This window comes from Cryptomeria japonica, chromosome 8 (genome assembly GCF_030272615.1).
Source record: "Cryptomeria japonica chromosome 8, Sugi_1.0, whole genome shotgun sequence".
NCBI lineage: Eukaryota > Viridiplantae > Streptophyta > Pinopsida > Cupressales > Cupressaceae > Cryptomeria > Cryptomeria japonica.
The window spans coordinates 429,748,168-429,764,037 of record NC_081412.1 but is presented as its reverse complement, the minus strand read 5'-3'; positions in this window follow the sequence as shown (position 1 = coordinate 429,764,037).

The following is a 15,870-nucleotide window of genomic DNA, read 5'->3' as shown; positions in this document are numbered from 1 at the left end:
GAAGGAATAGCTTCTCGATTGACTAGGATTGTTATTTCTAATCGAGGTTGCAAATTGTTGCAATATATGAATGGATTTGGATCTGCTTTGACAGTCACTTCAACTCCATTGTGTGGAAACTTGATATATCGATGATATGTAGATGGTACTGTGCTCATCTCATGAATCCAAGGACGTCCTAGCAATATGTTGTATGTGAGCTTTAGATCAAGGACTTGACAAATGACATCTTTTGTAACTGGCCCAACTCTGAGAGGTAAGGTGATTGTTCCTTTGGATGAACTCTCTTCATCATAATATGCCTTTATAGTGATTTTGTTTGTAGAATTCACAGTCTTTTCAGAATATCCCAATTGTTTGATAGTGCTCAATGTACAAATGTTTAGACTTGCTCCTCCATCTATCAGGACTCATTTTATTCTATGTTTGTGTAGGAAGGATTCAATGTGTAAAGGTGCATTATGTGGTTGACTTATGGAGGTGTCGTCAGCTTCTATGAATGTAAGGGACTTTGAAACGGAAAGGAATCCCACCATGGCTTGAAACTGGTCCACATTCAGATCAATGGGGACGGCAGTGTCTCTCAAGAATTTATCAAGAATGGCTTTATGTGCATGGGATATGCGTAAGAGCTCAAGGATGGAGATGAGCATGGGTGTCTTCCCTAACTCTTCTACAAGGTCATACTCAAGCTTGGTCGATGAGGAAGCGGTATTTTTAGCTGGAGCACCTTGCAAAGTGAATTTACCTCGATGAGTTGTGACATTACATTTAGAGGTAGGTTCAGATGAAGATCCAATTCCTTTCAGGAGGATCTTGGGTCTTTGGGTAGAATTCTCAGGTTTTTTGTCCTTGATGATAGTGGTGGAGATATAATTGTCCATTGAAATGTGATTGATAGTTGAATCATAGTTATAGAATGCTCTGGTATAGTTGATTTGGTCATCTATGGCTTTAGACTTTCCATTGTCATATTTTGGGAATGGTTCCTTAAACATTTCATGTTCTTGGTTGGATGAGTGTCCTTGAATTTCAATGTCACCTCTATCAATGAGATCTTGTATGATGTTTTTCAGCCAATGACAATTTCCTATCTTATGACCCTTTCTCTTATGAAATTCACAATATTCATCATCATTCCACCAATTTGGTTTAACCTTTGGTTCATATGGAGGAAAATCTAGAATAGTGATTACTTTGTTTGCCACTAGTTTCTTGAAAACTAACTCAAGTGGTTCTCCCAATGGAGTGTACTTCCTTCATGACTTTGAAGTTGTTTGAGTATTCACTTGATTGTTTGTAGAGCTTGATCTAGAAAAAATGATTTTTGGTCGTATTGTATTGGCATCAACAACACCATCATTGACTATGTTCTTGTTTTTGTTCCAAAATCTTGGCTTATCTTTTCCTTTAAAGTCATCTTTGTTTTCTTTGAATATTTTGATGACTCCTTGTTCAATTAGGACCTTCTCTGTTGCTAAGCCTTTTTTAATGACGTCCTTGAAGGCGAACAAACAAGCTTTTCTTAAGTCATAACCAATGTCTTTGTTAACATTTTGGGTGAACATTTCTACCATTTGTTTTTGTGGAATTTCACAAGAGCATCTGCTAGCTAGATTCCTCCATCTTTGTAAAAATAATGAAAAAGACTCTCCATCTTTTTGCTTGGTGTTGCACAAAGTAGTGACTGATATGTCTATCTCTATGTTGTATGAGAAATGTTGGATAAATGCCTCTACTAAGTCACCCCATGACTTAATACCAGGTGGAAGTTGGGAGAACCATTCCATAGCTTGATCATGTAAGCTTTGTGGGAATAATCTCATCAAATATGTCTCTTCTACTACTACCTCAATGCAATCTATGAAAAACTGTCTTATATGTGCCTTAGGATCCCATTTGCCTCTATACTTATCAAACTTAGGTGTCATAAACTATGTAGGAAATGGAGGCATTGGAATGCTTTTGTCAAATGGATAGGGACATATGTCTCTCATTGTGTAAGTTGGTTTTGGTGTATTTATGTCCTCCATTTTCTTTTGTAAGTCCTTAATTTGTTGTTCCAAATTGTTCTTTGGTGGAGACCGACTTCTTGGACCATATCCCATGCATGAGCCACTGGGTGGAGGAGGAGCATGTTGCATATATGGATGGTATTGATCATACACATGTTCATATGGAGGAGGTCTATAATGATAATGCATATGCATATAAGGACCACTTGGTATAGAGTCATGGTGAGGAATGGAATATCTACTTTGTCCATGTATACCATACTCTATAGGCATGTCATGAGTTTGTTCTAGTGTGTTTCCCCCAAATTTGACGCAGGGTTTCCTTGTGTCCAAATTTTGAGCATGCCTTTGAATATCCAATTGCTTTGGTGGTTGATCCTTAGCATTGGTATGTGATTGAGCATATTTTTCTGCATAAAACTTCCATAATGGTCTGCGAAGGTGAGTATCATATGCTTGACCATGTGTGTATGAGACCTCTGGTTTTTGAAACAAAGATGATGGTGATTCAGGCACAAGATGTGGTCCTCTATTGCCTCCACTATTAGGCCTCCTTTGAACCATGTTGAGGTGAGGTTGTTGCAAAGGTCGATTTTCCATTATTTGAGACATGTCAAAATCATGAGGTATCTTGGCTCCACTTTGTGCCATCATTTGTAAGAAGTATTGTCTATCTCTTCTCATTATTTCCTCAACCAATCTATTGAAATGGGGATCCATAATGGTGTCTTCCACTTCTGCTGAATGTACGGAAAAGTTGTCCATATTGTCATTGTGTGTATCATTGTTGTTTGTAGTGTCCATGTGCTCAACATTTGGAATGTTTCTATAGGCATCCATGTCAGGTAATGTAGTATGATCGGAATTGAAAAAGATATCATTGTCAAACTCATAGGAACTCATGTTTGCAGACTCTTGAGCCTCTTTAGTTTCTCTTCTAGATTTTTGGGAATGGGTTTCAACCATGAACTAGGTATTGACCAAGATGTTTGAGACTAGATGAAAATGGAAAGAGTATGGAAGACCAAGAGTTGGATGGAATGTGTATGAATCTGAGGTTTACTTGCAATGTCCAAAGTGTAAGACCAAGTATGTATGTAGTAGAGTAGGTGTGGCTTCCAAAGAGATGATAGTTTCTCTTGATGAGTTAAGTTGACCTTGACTCTAAGTAAGACCAAATGAGACCCAAAGGTGATAGACCTTGATGAGGGACCACTTAGCAAAATGTTGTTGTATGCAGTGTGTTGACAAAGTATGATGAGGACAAGCAAGTGACCTTTTGACTCAAGTTTAGACAAATGTGAATGTAATGTAAAATGTAAAGCAATGATGGGCTTTGTAAGACCCAAAGACAGGTTGAATGCTTGATGAAAACCCCAGAGAGATAACCTAGGAAGCTCAATAAGTCTGAAACTGATTGTTCTTGTTTGCTGAATTATGAAAGTTTTCAATCCTGAACACAGACGTGTCTGTATACTTCACAGATGTGCTTAAAGGACATAGACGTTATTCTGTTAGACACATACACATTTCTGAGATGCTACAATGTTGCTCAAAAGACACAAATGCGTTATGATGACACAGATGTGGGTCTGTCAGACACAGACGCATTTCTGAGATGTTACAATGTTGCTCAAAAGACACAGACGTGTTTTTGCCTTTCACAGACGCGTTTAGATGACACAGATGCGGGTCTGTCAGACATAGACGTGTTTCTACAAACTTTGTGTAATCTTTCCAATCTGTGAAGTTGCTTGTTGTGACCAAATCTGAATGTTTGACTATTTTTCGTGACAAGAGGACACAGTGTTGATGAGGACTCAATGTTTGCAAGTGTTTAGACTCCAAAATGACTCAAAAACAAGTGTGTTGTTTGATGTAAAATTGTTTGGCATACACTTGAAGACACAAAAGACACAATGTTTTGATGTTTGGTCTTGAATGTTTGATTTTTCAAAATAAGTCAAGCACAATTCTTATGGCTGGCCAAGACAATAGTTGTTGATCCCACATGGAGTTTCCCCCCAGGCTACGCTATTCAAAGCAGATACTTAGATGCTTGACCCCATTGGCTCCACCCTCGGCACTCACTTCTTGGGGCAGCCAAGCATCAGTCCCCATGAAAACTCCTCGTGGCAAACTTTGTATCTCTACTAAGAACCATATGTGTGTGGGCTGCTACCAGAGGTCCAATCTCCTGCCCCAACAACTAGAAGGATTTTGGCTTCTAAAACAAAAAGGTGCTAGTAAGGGCATCCGCTCGTGTGGCCATACATGCGGCACTTTCAGCTCTATAAATATAGAAGGCTCCTTGCTAGTAGGGGTTGCGCCCTACAACTGATCAAATAAATTTGATCAAACGGGTTTATGGGGAGACATAGTGTCAGTATGAACTAATCAGCACACGTTATCCATCATTTTCACCATGGATACAATTATTTATAGTGGTTTGGAAGAATGTGGCTTTTCATTTGCTACCACTTGGGTTGTTCTCTCCTCACTAGTAGTCCTAATGACCACACGGGGAGACAGGCCCTCTAAAGATTAAACAAAAAGAGCCTATTGCCCAAGACACAAAAGACATTGGTTCAATTTTAGTGCACCAATTGAAGTGTTTGATAATCTATGAAAACAAGGCACACAATAAAGATAAAAAAAAAATCCTTGTCAAGGTCCTGCAACAAAGATTTATTAGTAGTTTGGATTGTTTCAAATGATCACCCCTTCTTGCAAGCACACAAGTTAGGTAAATTTTAGATCCAAAAGACTTTGTGAAATAGGGGCCTTCAACAATGTATTTTGTTGACCAATTCAAAGATCTGATTCATCATAAAAAAAGGTCACCTGTAAAATTTCAAGAGATTTCCAGAAATGTAAGAAAATCCAAAATATTTGCTCCAAAAATTGATTTTTTATGAAAAATCATAAAAAATTCATATAAAATGCAAAATCGATCCAAAAAATCTAAAATTTTTACTGGACAATCTTGATGGTCTTCCAAACCTGCATAAAACAATTTCTACAACAAATCCAAGCAGTTTGTGAGATATGAGTAAAATAATGCAAAACCCTAATTTTCAAAGATCCAATTTTTGAGGAATTATTTTGCATCAAATTTAAAATCACAAAGAATAGATCCTATGTATAATTCTGAGATATTTCCAAAAATGTAAGAAAATCCAAAAAATTCGCTAATTTTCTCTCAAAATTAATTTTTTATGAAAAATAATAAATAATTCATATAAAATGAACCTTTGATCCAAAAAATCTAACATTTTTATTGAACACTTTTGATAATTTTTTTGACATGCAACAAAAATTTGATGCCAAAATTCGAGGTCTTTTGTGAGATCAGATCAAAATAAGGAAAAACCCTAATTTTTAAAGATCTAATTTTTAGGGAAATATTTTACATCAAAATTAAAATCACAAAGAATAGATCCTATGTATAATTATGTGATATTTCCGAAAATGTAAGAAAATCTAAAAAATTCACTCATTTGCTCTCAAAATTAATTTTTAATGAAAATTCATAAAAAATTCATAGAAAATTAAAATATGCTCCAATAGATCTGAATTTTTCTTTGAGAGCTCTTGATACTTTCTTCAACTTGAAAAAAAACATTTGGTGCAAAATTTCCAATCCGTTTGTGAGATATGATCAAATCTCTCCAAGATCTTGATTTTGTGTCCAAAACCCTAGCTGCACAAGGTTATTCTCCAAATTGTTTTACAAAACAGCAATATAGGGTTAGAAAAACCTACAAAAAACATAGATCTAACAAAAATCCATGTCCCACCAGGCATGCCAAAATGTATATGGTGAAAATGGATAACAACAATGTTGAAAGACTAAATAGATTCAACCACAAAACCCTAGCCTAACAACAACAAAGATCCACCATAACATATGAAGATTACCTAAGGCAATGCAAATCAAATGAAATCACAAAGATTATACCATCACATGTCCAATAGGGTTTGGATCTCCATTCTTCCTATCTCCATTGATCTTGCTTGATATATTTGCTCTAAGATTTTATATGTGCACAAGAGTTCAATAAAGAACGGAAATGTGGTTGCAAGTAGGCTTGATTGCATATGCAAGTTCGAAAGCGTAGTCGGGGTTGAATGCATAGTGAGAGTAATCAATTGATTAGGATGCATAGATTGATTAGGGTTGATAATGAAGGAAGTATCCTCTTATATAGAAGACACTATATGAAATGGAGGGATAAGATTGAGAGGTGTAAGAGATAAATGGTCGGCTATGATTAGAGGGTAGGTAAAGAAAATAATAAAATAATGAAAGGGGTAGGTAGTGTAGGAACTAAGAGATGAATGACATGTGTCATAGGTAGAAAAGGCTAATGAATTAATTAAATAAATAAATATTTATTTAATTAATAGAAGAAGTGGGATCAATTAAATAAATAAGATATTTATTTAATTTAGGAAAAAGATAATTTAAATAAATAAATGTATTTATTTAAATGAGAAATAAGGCTAGAAGAGGATAAATGAATTAATTAAATAAATAAAGATTTATTTAATTAATAGAAGAATTAGGCTAAAATAATTAAATAAATAAAGATATTTATTTAATTAGACTGGACAATTTTAGGTGTCTACATTTTCCATTGCCTCTTGATCATGGCAAAATCTCACATGGTATCAGAGCCATTAGAATGTCATTGGTTTGTCAATTGAGAGAAATTTGGGGTTTCCTTTTTGGAGCTTTCTATTGCATGTTATTATTGGAGCTTGTTGGGTTAGATCCGAGGTCACCATTGGATTGAGGAGGTTCGCGAAAGTAAGAATCACCTTTTATTTCATCCAAATCCGACATCCGAGGCCAAATCTAGAGTCGTTTGAAGGTGGACGGTGGTGATTTGTCTCGACACCGATTTGCAATTTTGGAGCATTTTTGGCCAAATCTGTCATCGCCATTGCGCTCAGAAGGCCCAAAAATCTCAAGATCGATTGTCAATTCGTCGAAATCGGCCTCCGTTACCCTGAGTTGAAAAAATCTCCCCTCCTAGCTCGTCGTACGGACTTGCAGGTACAGGTCTAAGAAAAAAAAAATTATTTTATTTTTGGGAAATAAAAAATATATAAAAATCAATTTTTTTGTTTTAAAGGGGGGGGGGGGGGGTCACTACAGTACTGCGGGTAACTGTAGGCACTGCGGGCTCGCAATGTACTTGCGGGTGACCACAGTCACTGCGTCCCCGCAGTGTACTTGCGATGGTCCCGCAGTTGTCTATGGGCCCCTCCCCATATGGGGGTGGGGCACATTGTGTTTTTTTTTTAAGAATTTAAATTTTTTTGATAAATTAAAAAGAAAAATTTCTTATTTTTTTATATAAGTTTTTTTAAATAAAAAAATAAAACTTTTTATAGTTTTTTTTCCTTTAATAATTCTTATTAAAGTTTTTTTTTATTTTTTCAAAAAAAAATGCTATCGCCTTTTTTATTTTATTTTTCTTTATTTTTTAATAAAAAAAATTTTGCATGGCCTTTAATAAATTGTTTTTATTTAGATTTTTAAAATCTTTTAAAAACACAAACATCATTTAATAAGTCAAATTGGGAACACTTTTTTTCTTGTCACTCATACCTATCTTGCAATGCTTCCAACCGGCAGTCAAAGGGGGGGGGGGGGGGGGGGGGGGGTTGATTCACTCCTTTATATCTCTTGGCCTCATCCCAATCGAAGGCATCTTTTTATGCAGTATTCTACAAGGCTTCTTGGTGGCATCATTTTCATGTTTCCAGATTTACACTATCATGTTGTATGCTCTTGCATGAGCAATGTTGTACTCGCACTATCATAAAGTGCCACACCTCTTTGTATCTTGTCATTGTTGACATATTTGATGTAATCCTCTTGTACTGGTAGATTAGGAATATCTTGTGAGACTTGGTGCATGGCTCCAGTTGAGACTTAGATTGTACACACTTGTGCATCTCCCATGAGACTTTGATTGTACCAGTAATTCTGCTATTTCTGAGTATCCAGATGATGCTCACATCAGGTTGTCTCCATGCCTGATCTTCATTTTATTGCAGTGAGTGATTCATCGTCATCGACTTGGTACCCAGTTTTGTCACACTTTGACATTATTGGTGCAGCATTGGCTCTCTTTCTTCCTTATGGGGAGGTATTTTGGTCATCATCATTGGACCATATTTGCAGGAGATTCGACATTGAGGGGGGGCTTCATGGTCTCTTCTTCTCTCTTATGGGGGGGACACAGTTTTGTTCTTCTCATTCATCATTGAGAGCATTGTGTGCTTTCATCATCTCTCTTTTGGGGGGGAGTTTTTTCCCATTGGGTTTTTCTCTTTCTTCGTTTATGGGAGATTGCATTTGCATATTGTACATGGGTACCTATCATGGCCTAGTAGCCGAGACCCATCTTGCATTGATTAGTTGCATTATAGACTTTAGGGCATTCCCCTAAGTTGCACTTAAGGGGGGGTGTTGGTGTAAATAATTATTCATCATGGATATTATTATACCTTACTTAAATTTACTTAGGTACATGCATTTCATAGTAGTTTGGGTATGAGACACTTGGGTGTTTGTGCCACATTGTGATAGTGTGTGTAGGAGAATTTCCACCTTTTATGGTATGATCTTGTTGTTACACTCCACATTCGGTGGGTGATCCACCTCATGTGGAATATTATATTGTTTCTCCTACCTACCCACACCTATTTTCTACCTACCCTTATTTCTTATTGAGCCACATGTCATGTTTGTGTACTCACATATCCATATAGCCTTGCCTATATAAGTAGGCTCATATTCATTGTATAGAATGCTTCATGATCTAGTTGATCGGTATTTTCATCTTGATAGAATACAGTTTATTCCTATCATCTATTTTGTTCTCTCTTATTTGTGCTTTCCATTGCCTCTTGATCTTGGCAAAATCTCACAAAGATGTTAGAAGATTTATTAGAGCCCAGGATATAAAATCTCATAACATGTTATCAACAACTAAATAAATTAAACCTATGAGTTATCAATTAAATTTAGTTATATCAATGATATATACATTTAGAAATAAGATCAAGTATGCATAATGGAGGTCAAATCATCAATAGAGGGTGTACTTCCCTATTTTTACCTAACTTGTTTTCCCACTATGAAAGAATAGATACATGTTACATTACTAATTCATCATGATTAACATTTAAGCATGTGGTGTAAAATGTGGCTCCCACAAGGGTTGAGCCCAACATCCTAATATGTCAATATGACTTCCTTGAATAGGCCCAACATCCTAATATGTCAATATGACTTCCTTGAATAGGGACACATCATTCACAACAACGAACTTTTAAGATCACTACCATAAATTATGTTCCTATGTCCAAGGGAACCATACCCACATATCAAAATCCATTCAATGCCTCATTTACAAGGCATTCAAGAATAGTCATGGTAGAAACCAAAGCATAGTGGCAATATGACAGTGAGATTATATAGTCACAGAAGAGCAGTAAAATAAAATATCCAGTTAGTACTAGCCATATAAAGAAAGAACCAAGTGAGCACAAAGTTTCTATTAGTAGTCATAAACTTGTATTTACATTTGAGAAGCACATAGAGACAAATGGAAAAGGTTGCAATCATAATGATAACCATAAAAGTCTTTGACAATAGCAGTCCTAGGCACGGATAACAATTACAATAGCTACAAAGAATTTTGAGACATAAAGCTTCAAGATTTATAGGTTGTAGCACTTAGAAGATGAAAAGCATTCATTAAGACAAAACCTCATAGGAAACATTTGGATAGTTTGCAGATTTAAGGACACTATCGACTTGATTTGACAGTCCCAAGGAGAAATTTATGCTCAAGGCTATTACCAAAGGGCATGAATATCCCTAATTGAGATAGTCATAGTCAAGTATTTAAATTTTAAGGCAGCCAAAAGGTCACAAGGTACAATGATTTTATTCCAGTAACAACAATGAATCATAAGTTTCAAGCAGGTACAATGACCATATAAAGATAATTAGAAGACAAGTTCTAAGGTTACAATGCATAGTGAAACATAATCATCAAAGGGCAATCATAGATTTATCAAAGATATTTTTATAAATATAGCAAAAGGATGGTGTTATTGCAAAGATCACTAGACCAAATAGTGGTTATTATTGACAGTCTGCATCATTGGTAGTGAGAGAAGAAATAACAATTAATCCTTGTCAAAATAAAGTTCATACATAACAAATACAACTTTATAGACTATCAAATTAATCAGTCACAATGGCAGCTAGAGATTAATAGTATTGTAATGGAAAACAGATTGTGTTGTCACATCAGCCTTGTGCGCGTGAAGGATCTTGCATGAAGGAGATTGATCCTATCTACCTTGGGAATGTGCGAAGTCTCTGTAAATGGTGGAGAACGCGTGATGGGTTATTAGCCTCCAAGAAGCGGTGAAGAACGAACGTTGGAGAGCGTCTTGAGATCTATTCAAGACTGTTGTAATCAATGCAATATGTTCAATGGTTAGGATTGAATCGACTGAATTGCTTAACCTAAATGTTTTGGGTTTAGAGTTTATGCTACTGACCTATCTGTTTCCTATAAGGTCGATGTTGTTTTTCATGTTGAGGTTGTTGGCAAATGTTGTGTGTGTATCTAAGTGCAGAGATATGTGATTCTTGCTAGACCAGATAAGAGAGCGGACTTCAAAAGGGTTCAAAGAACAGATTGTGGGTATTCATCCCCACCATGGTTTTTCCCAATTGGGTTTCCACATGAAAAATATGTGTGTTATGTGTGATGCTTTGTTATTCTCTATCAAGCGGTAAAGCATGTTGACCAGTAAGTCTTTACATTTTTGTTGGTGTATTACTAGTGTATGCATATGGGTGAAGTGTAAATAAGATGTTAGACTGTGTGGAAAGCTAAGAGTTACCGGTTTATGTCAGTCAATTTCTTACTATGTTTAACTGGTAGTAATCTGGTTTAGACTGGTGATATTGCTTACCAGTCAAGTGTAGTGTTCTCAGTCAAACCGGTTCAAGGAAAAGTGTTTTTCTCAGTACTGATTCACCCCCCCCCTCTCAATACCGGTTTGGTACTAACTATTCATCATTGATTCATCAATTGGTATTAGAGCATCCTCCAGGTCCTCTGTGTGGTAAGCTTAACCACTTGAGTTAAAGATCCTACTCTAATGATGAAGAGGGAAGGTCCAAAGTTCAATAGAGACAACTTTAAAATATGGAAGGACAAAATGAAGATATACATCAGAAGCATGGGTGCTCAACACTGGAGCTATCTTGAGAATGCTTATGTTATCCCTACCGATACTCTCACCGATGATCAAAAGAGAGAGATTTAGGAGAATGGGCAAGTCATGGAAGCCCTAATCAGCAATTTATCTAACATTGAGTTTATTGATGTTCAGGATAAAGAGAATCCTAAAGAAGTGTGGGATGCCCTTGATAATATCTATGGCGGTGATGAGCATGTGAAACAAGCTAAGGAAGAAAGCCTTAGGGGAAAGTTTGAATACATGCGGATGGTTGAAGGAGAGACCATTCAACAATATGGAATAAGAATCAAAACTATTGTTGGAGATATCAAGAGTGCAGGTGGTAAAATGGAAGATTCCACTGTTGTTAGCAAATTTTTGAGATCCTTATTGTCGGTCTATGCAATAAGGGTTGCTACTATTCAGGAGTTGAGGTCTGTAGACAAGAAAAAGGTATCCCTGGACTCCATCATTGCAAAGTTAACAACTTATGAGCTAAATAATTATGATGGTAGTATTGAGAAGACTGAATCAGCCTTTAGAGCATCTGTTGCACCATCTAGGAAAGGCAAAGAAGCTAGTACCAGTGGTGAACCAAGACAAAGTAGAGAAATGGATGATGAGGAGATCCTGATGGAATTAGAAGCTCTTCTTGCCAAGAGACTTCCCAAGGGAACTGGTAAATACAGAGGTAAGCTCCCTTTGAAATGCTTTTCTTGTAACTGGATAGGACACATTGTTGTAAACTTCCCTAATGGTGACAACAAGGACAAACCAGAGAGGTTCAAGAAGTTCAAAGGAGGAAACCGGAGAAACTATTTTGTAGCATTTGATGAAGGTGTCACTGATGAGGAATCAGAAGATGAAGAAAATGAAGATATTGTGTTTGTAGAAGTCAAGGAAGATGTGTCAGACAAGAAGGTTCTTGTCTCCCACTTTGATAATTCTAATGAGTGGATTATTGATAGTGGTTGTTCTCACCATATGATTGGTGACCAGAGTAAGTTTCTATCTCTGGAAGAGTATGATGGTGGTGTGGTTTGTTTTAGTAATGATACAACATGTATGGTAAAAGGTAAAGGGTCCATCTCTCTAAATGGAAGGAGCAGTGCTGACGATGTGTATTGGGTAGAAGGTCATAGACACAACCTTTTGAGTGTTGCTCAATTGAATGATAATGGATTCTCTCTAGAATTCAAAAATGGAGTGTGAAAAATCAAAGGAAAGAATGGTGAACTGATGGCTACCGGTATGCAGACCAAAGGTAACCTATTTCAGCTAAATGCTAATGTCAGTACTTGTCTAATGGATAAGTTTGAGGATAGCTAGATATGGCATAGGAGACTCTGCCATGTAAACTTTGATAATATTGTGATGGCCAGTAAGAACAAGGTAGTTAGAGGATTGCCTATGCTGAGAAAAATGGAGAATCCTTTGTGCAGAGAGTGTCAACTGGGGGAAATGCCTTCCTCAACCTTCAAAGGTAAACCTTTCACTGCAGACAATTTACTTGATCTTGTACATACTAATTTGTGTGGTCCTATGAAAACTAGGAGTGTGCGAGGAGATAGGTATTTTATCATTCTCACTGATGATTGCTCAAGAATGATGTGGGTCACATTCTTGAAGGACAAATCTAAAGCTTTTGGAAAGTTCAAAGCCTTCAGAGCATTGGTTGAAAAAGAAAGTGGTAAGAGGATTAAGTGCTTAAGAACTAGTCAAGGAGGAGAATTCACTTCCGGTGAATTCAAAAAATACTGTGAAGAGAATGGCATCAAGAGGCAATTGTCTACCCCTCGGACTCTACAACAAAATGGCATAGCAGAAAGGAACAACCAGACTGTGGTTGAAGCAGCTAGAACTATGTTGATCCAAGGGAAGGTTGCTCACACCTTTTGGAGAGAAGTGGTGAGCGTTGTAGTCTACACAATGAACCGGGGTACTCATAAAAAAGGGTAAGGATAAAACACCTTATGAGTATTGGACCGGTAAGACACCAATGGTAAGCTACTTTAGAGTGTTTGGTAGCAAATGTTATATCAAGAGGAGTGAACATCATAGCAAGTTTGATGCTAAATGTGGTGAGGGAATATTCCTTGTTTGGTTTCATACAAAGAGAAAAGCTCTCAAATGTTTCAACAATAGGACTCAAATAATTGTTGAAAGAATCAATGTTAGAGTTGATGAAACGTCTGAGAAATCTGAGGAAATTGACAGTGAGCAAGTAGGAGATGAACCGGTAGTAACCTTCTGGGAACCGATTGCAAAATAGCCTAGCACCAGTAACATTGCTCCTACACCGGTAGATGTTGATGCTGATGAAGATGAGGATGAAGAAGAAAAGAAAGAGGAAACAACCAAGATCATTCCTAGGTATGTAAAGTTGAATCATGATCCAAAGTAGATCATAGGAGACAAGGATGCAGGAATTCTTACAAGAAGAAAAGTCAAAGAAAACTCTTGCATGATCTCTAAATTTGAGCCTAAAACATTCAAAGAGGCTCATAAAGATGAAGACTAGATCAAGGCAATGGAAGAGGAACTTGACCAGATATAAAAGAATGGTACATGGTCTTTGGTACCCAGACCGGAGCATAAAAATGTCATTGGCACCAAATGGGTTTTTAGAAATAAGCTGAATGAAGATGGCTCAGTGGTTAGAAACAAAGCCAGATTGGTGTGTAAAGGATATTCCCAAGAAGAAGGAGAAGACTATGGAGAAACCTTTGCTCCAGTAGCCAAATTGGAAGGAGTTCACATGCTTCTTGCATATTCAGCATTCAAGGGATTCAAAGTATATCAAATGGATGTAAAATCTGCATTCCTGAATGGTTTACTAGAAGAGGAGGTGTATATAGAGAAACTAGATGGATTTGCCCTATCAGAAGACAGTGACATGGTGTGTAGGCTACATAAGGCCTTGTATGGACTAAAGCAGGTACCTAGAGCATGGTATGAACACTTGCACTCCCATCGTGTGAAGATTGGATTTGAGAGAACAAGTGAGGATAGTAATATCTACCTGACGTCAAAAGGAGATCAGATTCTGATCTGTGAGGTATTTGTTGATGACATAATCTTTGGAGGAGATGACAAGATGAGTCATGACTTTGCAGATGAGATGAAAAAAGAATTTGAGATGTCACTTATAGGGGAGATTAAGTTCTTCATTGGACTACATATTCAACAAATGAAAGATGGAATCTTTATCACTCAGTTCAAATATGTCAAAGAGGTGTTGAAGACCTTTGGCATGGAAGACTGCAAACCAGTCGGTACAATGATGATGACCGGTTGTAAATTATCAAAAGAGGATGACTTAGGGTTGGTAAATGACAAGGAATACCAATCAATGATTGGTAAATTGCACTATGTAGTGGGCATTACTGCATGGTTCCAGAAAAGCCCAAGAGAATCCCACTTGGTAGTAGTCAAGCGAATTCTGAGATATCTGAAGGGAACTATTGACTATGGATTATGGTACCCATATAGTAATGATTTCAACCTGAAAGTGTTTACAGATGCTGACTGGGCTGGTAATGTGGATGACCGGAAGAGCACAACCGGTGGTGCATTCTTTCTTGGTGATAGACTAGTCTCATGAATGAGTAAGAAGCAAAGTTGTATCTCTTAGTCTACAGCAGAAGTGGAGTATGTTGCAGCATTTATGAACTGCACCCAGACAATTTGGATGAAGCATGTATTAAATGGCTTCAAAGTTCCTGTATCTGAACCAGTAAGTATATTTTGTGACAACACAAGTGCGATTAACATCTCCAAGAATCCGGTTTTACATTCTAGAACCAAGCACTTTGAGCTTAAGTATCATTTCTTAAAGGAAAAGGTTCAGAACAAAGAAGTTGTACTGGAACATGTTTTCAGTAAGGAGCATTTAGCAGACATATTCACCAAGACTCTACCGAAGGCTACCTTTACCTATTTGAGAGGTGAATTAGGGGTGTTGCCCCTTCAAGAGGTGAACTAAAGGTGTGTGCTCCACATCAGTCAAGACTTACATTGATATTTTTTTTTTTAGGATTGGTGTGTTGAAGGATGCTACTCCTTAGGGGGAAAAGCATAGTAGAACATAGATGTTTATGCCTTCACTTTGGCATTATTGTCAAAGGGGGAGAAGATGTGAAGAGAAGAAGATATCTACAATATTGGGGGAGAAGATGTGAAGTGAAGAGATATCTTTGTATATTGCCATCAATGCCAAAGGGGGAGATTGTTGGTATATGTGCAGAGTATGATGGCATGATGATATTGTATGTTGTCATCGATGTCAATATGTTGGAGAGTGAACCAGTATATTGAAGTAAGCAACTTGCAAGAGAACCGGTATGATGTTGTGAACTGGTAAATGTGAAAAAGTGAAGCGGTATGTTTGTCCAAGTAAACCGGTATGTTGGAATGTGAACCAGTATATGGAATGTTTTGTATCAAGGTTTCATATGGTATGACTACCGGTTGGTAGTCTTCGCTTCAGGGTTTCCGGTTGAAGTGTTCTATGCCTGTGTGATTCAACCAATGACATCGTATGATGAGTTAACATTGTAATGGAGAA